Below are 8453 nucleotides of genomic sequence, written 5' to 3'. Positions count from 1 at the left end.
GCATTTCCTCACATGAGAGGGCCTTCAGCTTTTGGAGCACCTTCATGGCCCCTGTTTCTTTTCTTTTTTGCTAAATAAGTGCAATAACTATGAAGAGCCCCAGTATCATCATTTCTTTGTAAACTTCTCATCCATCTTGATGTCCCGACAGGGATGAGCTGAAGGACAGTCAGTTCCAGCTTTGGGTTCACCTTGTGGTGGTGGTTTTGTGTCTCTGATGGGTTTTGGTGCAGTTTGGAAAGAGAATTGAAAATCTTTGGAGCACATCCCAGCAGTACTGGGGCTGTTTCCCACCAGAGTTATGAGAAAATTATGATATGAAATGTTTGCAGAGGCAAAAGCACCCAAATTTCAGAGGCTCCATAGCTCAGGGGTTAGAGCACTGGTCTAGTAAACCAGGGGTCGTGAGTTCAAATCTCACTGGAGCCTGGGGAGGGTCTGCACCTCCTGCAAGGACCTCACTGCTTTATCTTCCTGTTTAACCCCTAAGTGTTCCTGAAGTTGTTTTTTGGAGCATCCAGCCCAGCCTAAGTGAAATACAAACATCCCCCAGCACCTACACCAAACAACAGGCAATGAGAAGCAGAGAAACCAGCAATGGTCAGCGTTGTACCCTTGAAATATATTTAATGTACAGCATTCAGAGAAGGGGAACATCCACTAATGGGGTTTGGAGCCTTCTGGACCCTGCAGACTTTGGGAGTGTCACTGATGGACAAAGCTGGAATGGCTGCCAGGTATTTACAGTCAGAGCTGCTTCATCTCTTCAGGCAGCAGCAGGAGGATCAAATTATGGCTCCAGAGCTCAGTGATTGCAGAGCTGGCTGAAAACATTGTAAATATGGTTTGTGGAGAATCAGTAACATCAGTCATCTACAGAGCCCTGCTGGGGGTACAGGAAAGGGATCAATTCTAAGAATGAAGTAATAGGTAAGAATTAACCTATTTTGCATCTTGAATTCCATGAATTGCTGTCCAGATTTATGAGATTTCCTCCTCTGCCTTAGCACATCTCTTTTCCCTATTCATTTTCAAGTAGACTCCCTATATTGAGTCCAAATGAGCCAAACCAGTGATGGAAAGAGTCATTTCTGAATTTTAAAAGGGCCTTTTTCATCTGAGGGAAGGAAGGCTCAAAAGCCTGAAAGATTTTTTTTCTTGTGGAGGGGGACACAGGGTGGCATGAGGGACATAGAGCTTTGTTTGCCTCTCCCCAGGCTGGTTCTTTCCAGCTCTGTTGTCCCAAAAACGTGAGCTTTGGAGGGTTGATGTGTTTCCTCCCCAACTGACCTGCAGGAATTTCCCTGCTTTCCTCTGAATATATCCCAGTGAGGACAAAGAAACAGAAGCCAGCAGGGTTCCCATTAATCTGCAATTAATAAATGAGCACAAGTTACTGTTATTGTAACCCCAGATCCTGGAAAATAGATGGGTTTTACTAAAAGGGAATTTATCTCCAGGCTGTTGTGGCTCTACCTGGATTCCCCCTGTCCCTCATTCCAGCTTTATCTCTTTATTTGGCTTTCAGAGGAGACCACAGAGCAAGACCCAAAAATATCTTTGTGGTTCAAGTTCACTTTTGCAATCAGGCTTGTGGGTTCAGCCTAGCTGAGCCTGGTGGGGATGGAAATGATCCTCTGAAAAATTAATGTCTTTCCTTTCTGTGCAAAGAGGACAAATGTTCAGGATGTGTTTTGCTGAATTCCTAATCTCTGCAGTAGCTGATATTAATGCCAGAGCTCCTCTCCCAATGACCCTGCTGCAATGCAGAGCCCAAACTCTCTGATGCTGCTTGTTGAGCATCAGCTTGGGGCAAAGATGATTTTACCAGGGAACCTGGAATCCCTTTGTATCCATCACCCATCATCTCCTTCTCTTTCAAAGACAGAGCTTGACTAGAGGTGGAAAGAGGGTGAAGTGTTTATATCCAAATCCTGAAGCCCAGGTAAATGTGGGAGGCAGGGAGGGCACCTCTTCCTTGTCCCCAGGGAATGGGCACAGTCCTGAGGCTGCCAGGGATGCCCAGGCTGGGGTTGTTGGGGTGTCTGGGCAGGGACAGGGGCTGGACTCGATCCTGGTGGGTCCATCCCAGCTCAGGAGATTGCAGGATTCTCTGATCCCATGGTTTTTGTAACCTGTGGGATGGAAATGCTGCAGAAACGTTCAGAGGTGAGAGGAGGTCGTGCAGCTCTGCCCCAGGGATGGGGCCAGGCTGGTGCCCTGTGGGTTTGTTCAGGGCCAGGGCTGTGACCTGCCCAATCCACACCCAGACAGGCTTTTATTGCTTTCTTTAGGGAGATTTAAAGGTGTCTTCCTGCCTATCCATGAAAACTTGCTTTGATATTCTCACAACTTCAGAATATAATTTCTATTTTTAAAGCCATCCTGGACTCTGTGCATTTCTCTGGAATACTTTTCATTCCTGGGTCTCCTTCCAAGGGTTCCATCAAGCTGGACAGAGAAATCATTTCTTTCCTTATAAACAACAGTGACTTTTGTGGCCCAGCAGCCCTGCAGCATCAAGGTGCCCCAATCCAAGGACTGTGTTACAGAGCTGCATTTCTGCCTCCATGTCAGTCCTAGGAAAGGCCACAAATGCCTCAACTAATCCATTTCTTAAGACATGTGGGAAACAATAAATAGCTTAATCCAGGGAGGGAAGCCTTGAGCCAGAGCCAGTGAAAATGTTCCCATGTTTAAAGAGGTTTTGGGCTTAGAAATACAATTGACACTAATGTTAAAATCTAACATACACAGGGATCAAAGGGCAGCTTTGTAGCCTCAGCCACAGGAAAAAAATTATTAATAAAGTTGGTAGGACTGCAGAATTCAGAGTGGGGGAAAATCACCCAAATTCATCAATTTTCCAGTTCTCCCATAATGAATACACTCAATCCATTATTCCAAACAAGATATTGTGGATTTAACAACAATGTTTAAAGAAACAAATAGGAAATGTTTCTGAAATAATATTAAAAAATATGAAATACCAGCTCCATGTTCCAGTGTGCCAGGACCAGGGAGCTGCACAGCATCCACAGGGACATCTGTGCCCATCTTCCACTCATATCCAAGAGGATTTCTCCAAAGCCTTGGTGCAGAGTTTTGCCCAGGGACATTGTTGTCTCCCTGCCTTTTAAGCATTGGAACAGGTTCTCCAGGGAAGTGCTGGAGTCACCATTCCTGGAAGTGTTCAAAAACCAGGGAGATGTGGCCCTTTGAGATATGGTACAGTGGGCACAGGGGTGTTTGGCCAAAGGTTGGACTTGATCCTGGAGGTCTTTTCCAGCCTCAATGTTTCTGGGATCTCCTGGAGCCTGTGAGATCACCACCTGCTCCTCCTGAGCCCCAAGGCCCACAAAGAGCATCAAACACAGCACTAAGAGCACCAGGAGAGCTGCTGGCTGCCCCAAAGGCCGGATGCAGACACTAAACCTGATGTGAACATGGTCCTGCTGCTCCCCAAGACTTCCATGGCACCTTCCCAGAAGCACAGAAAATCCTGCTGGCCCATTGGGAGGAGTCATTTTTTCCTTTGGAATGTGGGAGCCTCTTGCACGCACAGCAGCCCCGGCAGCCAGCAAAGCTCAGCTCTGTGCTGGACACAGCAGCTCAGAATGGAATTTATCAATTATCACCACATCCCAAACACTGCTCCATGAGTGTTTGGAAAGGATTATGCCCTGTTCAAGGAGAAAACCCCAAACCAGCAGTTCCTGTGGGGATAAGAGATCCCATGAACAGGTAACAGCGCTGGCAAAAATGTCTCAGAGCCATTGGGGCAACTTTTCAAGACTCTTCCTTTGCACAAATCCTGCAGCTCCCAGTCTCTCCCTGACTGTGCTGCTCACCCTTAAAATTTCCATATCCTGGAAAATGTCCATATCTTGTCTTTTCCACATCAGGGCCCTCAGGGTTTAATGCTGGCATTCTGATTCTCCTGGACTCAGCCAGGGAGATCCCACTGACCTGCTCAGGACAGTTGGAATATAAGTAAACATTCTCATTCCTGCAGGTCACAACTCCATGAAAAACCTGGGAAAGAGCATGGGATTGTTGTATTACTGCAAATGTAACCAAACTGTGAAAAGCAGTTAGTGCCAATTGAGCCCAGCTTTAGAAAGCCCAGCTTTAGAAAGCCAGCCATGCCCAGTTTCACCTGGGCACCCTGCCAGGCAAATGGGACTGAAGGGCAGATCCAGGAATCTGCCAGGGGGAATGGCACAGGAATGGCAGGTCTGCCTTAGGGGGCATGGAAGGAGTTGATTATGTTTAGTCTGTCCACAGGAAGGCTAAAAGTAGACATGAGTAAGTCACAGAAATACCACAGGAGTAAACAGCCAGAAGGAGGAGGAACTATTTTAATGAGCAGGAATGAATATGTTAGGCTGGAATTTAAAAAAAATAAAATTCAGAGGAGTCATTTTTTCAAGCAGTCAAGGAGGAGGAAACCCCCTGAGAGGCGAGAAAGGGAACCAGGAGGTCATGGAGGAGCTGGATAGCACAGCCAGACTCTGTGAGCACAGAGCTCCTGTCCTGTGCTCTGTTCAGCAGTGACACCATGGAGCCACACAGCCCTGGGATGGTTTGGGTTGGGAGGGACCTTAAATTTTATCTCATTCCAGCCCTGCCATGGGCAGGGACACCTTCCACTCTCCCAGGTTGCTCCAGGCTCATCCACCCTGCCCTTGGACACCTCCAGGTGTGACCTTGACTAAGCTCAGCCCCATCCTGTGGTGGGGTAGTACCTGTGTGTATTTTGTGTATTTTTAACAGCCTTTTAAGTAACTTGTGTCTCCAAATGCTTCTCCCAGTTTCAGAAGCAGGAGGCAAGGACTTTAATTCTGCTTTCTGCTGCACCCTGGAGAGCCTGTGACGTACCTGCTGATTGCCTCAGCTCCCCCCTGGCTGGGAGGGGAGCAGTTCATTCCCTGTGCACAGAGCCCAGTTAGAGAGCTCCTTGTTCTAATAATGGTCATCTATTTATAGCCTTTCATAATTTGTTTCATGACAAAGAGATTCTGCAAGATGGTCCTTGATTCTTGCAAGTTTGTAATGATTTTTCCCTTCCTGTGTTATTGAAAGTAGCTTTTGTGCTCAGCAAAATGCCTGTAATAAAGGCTATTCCATGTGTTCTGAGCAAATGACAGGGACTTTAATAGGTTTCTGAGGAAAGCTTAGAATTTCTCTTTGTTTCCCTGCAATTCTTTTCAATCTCCTGTGTCAGATGGGCCTGGCTTAGCCCAAGCCTTGCAGGAGCAGAGGAGGCGCAGAGCACAATGCCCTCCATGCTGCTGCCCACTGCCAGCACAGCAGCCCAGCCCAGAGCCCCTGGGGGTGACACTTTGCAGAGAGCAGAAGGGCAAAGTCCAGAGATGGCCCTGGCTGTGATTAATTTGCTCATTCCACAACTGTCTCACTCCAGAAATGACAATTATTTCTGGGGCCAGCTGTTAGATATCCTGGCATTGGTACAACTGCCCTGATGAAATATCTCTGCACCATCCCAGCCACAGCCACACTTCTGTCACCATCACAGACTGCAGTGCACAACAGCATCACGTGCACTCTCAGGACCAGCTCCACAGGACCATTTCCTACAGCATTTTTAACCCAGAGAACAGTTTTTTGTCCCCATGCAGCTCCAGGTGACAGTGCTGGTGGCCTGTCCTACCTGCATTGCTGCTGGGGGGTGGCAAAGCAGAGGGACACATCCTTGTCTGGACTGTGTCTGTGTCAAGGCTCACAGTTACCAGTCCCTCCACGGGGGGGAAACACGACAGGGAGAGCACAGCCCCACCCCTGCCCTCTGCCAAACCCTGCAGGGCCTCCCCAAGTGCTGGGCTGGGGTTTTCACTTGTCAGGTGTCAGGTCCACACTGGTTTGGTTCTTCCCTTCTCACCTGGTCCCAGCTGTGTCTGGAGTCTTTTCAGAGTTGAAGCTTTCAACAATTCTCCAATGGGCTCCAGTTTTGTTAACCAGGAGAATCATGGAATCTCCTGAGCTGGAGGGACCCACCAGGATCCTGAGTCCAGCCCCTGTCCCTGCCCAGAGCCCCCAGCAACCCCAGCCTGGGCATCCCTGGCAGCGCTGCCCAAAGGCTCCTGGAGCTCTGGCAGCCTCGGGGCCGTGCCCATTCCCTGGGGAGCCTGGGCAGTGCCAGCACCCTCTGGGGGAAGAACCTTGCCCTGAGCTCCAGCCTGAGCTGCCCTGGCCCAGCCCCAGCCGTGCCCTGGCTCCTGTCCCTGGCCCAGAGCAGAGATGGGAGCTGCAGCCCTGGGGAGCTCTGCCCTCAGCCTCCTGCTCCAGCTGGACAATCCCAGTGCCCTCAGCAGCTGCTCACTGCCTTCCCCTCGAGATCCTTCCCCATCCCCGTGTCCCTGCTCTGAGCACTTTCTAACAGCTTTAGTTCTTACACTGTGGTGCCCAAAGCTGCCCCACCACTCCTGTTGTTCCTGTCTGGGCACTCCATAGCCCTGAACCACCTCTGCCTTTTTACATTTCCCAGCCTTTCCCTTCTGCCCCTTTGCTTGGACTCCCCTTTCTGAGCACTCCCAGTTGGTGACCCCTGCATGTCCCAGGTCCCCAGTGGGATTTCCCCAGCCAGCCCAGCACCAGGAGCCCTTGCTGGCTGTGGCAGTGCACAGACCATCTCTACACTGCCGGTGGGGTTGCCTGGGACCACCAGGAGGCATCAGTCCCCTGTTAGTCTGTCCTAGGTTGACTATTTGATGCTTTGATCCCCAGTCGTCTTGCTCTGCGCTTCTTCTCTCCCCCCTTCACTCTCTGGAACAACCTTAAAGGCGCAAATCTTATTATTCAGCATAAACAGAACAAGATGATTTGGGATAAAAGCATCATACAGTCAGCCTAGGACATAGTCCTACATCACTCAGCTGCAGTCCTCCCCCAGTTCTCCTCCCAGGGCAGGCAGGTGCAGGGACAGGAGCTCCAGGAGTCTTGTCCCCTCTGGGCAACACCTTCCAGGCTATCCACAGTGCCAGAGACCCAGAGCAGCAGCCCCAGCACCAGAGCTGTTTGTGGGGAGGCTGCAGTGCTCTTCCTGATATGAACATGGATGCCCCTGCATCAGCCCCAGCACCAGAGCTGTTTGGGGAAAGGCTGCAGTGCTCTCCCTGCAACAGCCCCAGAATCAGAGCTGTTTGTGGAGAGCCTGCAGTGCTCTCCATGCCCTGCCCCAGCACCAGAGCTGTTTGTGGGAGGCTGCAGTGCTCTCCCTGCATCTGCCCCAGCACCAGAGCTGTTTGTGGAGAGCCTGCAGTGCTCTCCCTGCCCTGCTCCAGCACCAGAGCTGTTTGTGGGAGGCTGCAGTGCTCTCCCTGCATCTGCCCCAGCATCAGAGCTGTTTGTGGAGAGCCTGCAGTGCTCTCCATGCCCTGCTCCAGCATCAGAGCTGTTTGGGGAAAGGCTGCAGTGCTCTCCCTGATGTGAACATGGATACCCCTGCATCAACCCCAGCACCAGAGCTGTTTATGGAGAGGCTGCAGTGCTTACCCCTCCTCTGCATCAGCTCCAGTACCAGAGCTGCTTGTGGGAGGCTGCAGTGCTCTCCCTGCCCTGCCCCAGCACCAGAGCTGTTTGTGGAGAGCCTGCAGTGCTCTCCCTGCTCTGCCCCAGCCCGGGGGCCGGGAGAGGGCAGCACCCGGATCCGCTGGAAGAGCAGAGCTCCAGCAAAGCTGCCTTGGCTTCCTGGAAAACATCCAGCAAACCTACAGAGAATCCTGCCTCTAGTCCAAGAGTCAGGCTGATGACGGGTCCAAACTAAACCTTCCCACAGCTTTCCTTCCCATTCGGGCCGTTTGCTTCTTTGTAGAGCCGGGTTCACAAAAGGATCTCCCAGTGCCAGGGAATTCTGCTGCTTCCGCCCAGGATGGAGGTGAAGTGAGTTTTGTTTTGTTGTGTTTGCTCAGCTGCTGTAACCAAAGCGTTTCAAGAGTTTGTGGGGACTGGAGGGGAGTTATGAGTCCCAGTCCCCAGCTGGGTTTCCAGCACACCCACAGCTGTAATTCCCCAGTTCATCACCAGTATCACACCCCAACAATGAACCCAGAGGATGATTAAGGAGCCTGAAATTGCCTTCCTCTCTCAATGAGCCTTGTGTTTCCTCTCTCTGGAAGGCAGAGCTGCTTAAGGTGTATGTTTGCTTCTATTTTCCCTTGTTTCTCTCCTTCCCCTCCCCAGCAGTGGGAGCAGCAGGAGCCAATGTGCAGGGGCACAGCCCAGCCCAGCTGTATGCAGGGAAGGCTTCTCTGCTCTCTGTGCCTGGGGCTTTGCAGGACACCCACACATCACAGGGGTGTCCATCCCAGTGCTCCCAGTGCTGCCAGGGGAAGAAAAGCACGTTCTAGGAGTGACTCTGGTTGTGTTTGCATGGGGAATTTTCCTGGGAACCATTCAGGAACTTCCTGATTCAGACACAATTGGCTGTGAGT

At 50.8% G+C, this 8453-nt stretch overlaps 1 non-coding gene across 1 annotated transcript; it reads left to right on the top strand.

The window, feature by feature from the left end:
- The first annotated feature begins 356 nt into the window (after window positions 1-356).
- Window positions 357-429, top strand: TRNAT-AGU (transfer RNA threonine (anticodon AGU)). Its single transcript has one exon. It is a non-coding gene; the product is annotated as a tRNA-Thr (tRNA).
- Window positions 430-8453: the final 8024 nt, after the last annotated feature.

The sequence above is a fragment of the Agelaius tricolor genome, unplaced genomic scaffold (assembly GCF_023055355.1).
Source record: "Agelaius tricolor isolate 1412-34295 unplaced genomic scaffold, bAgeTri1.0.p SCAF_37, whole genome shotgun sequence".
NCBI lineage: Eukaryota > Metazoa > Chordata > Aves > Passeriformes > Icteridae > Agelaius > Agelaius tricolor.
This window is presented reverse-complemented; position numbering and strand designations above follow the sequence as displayed.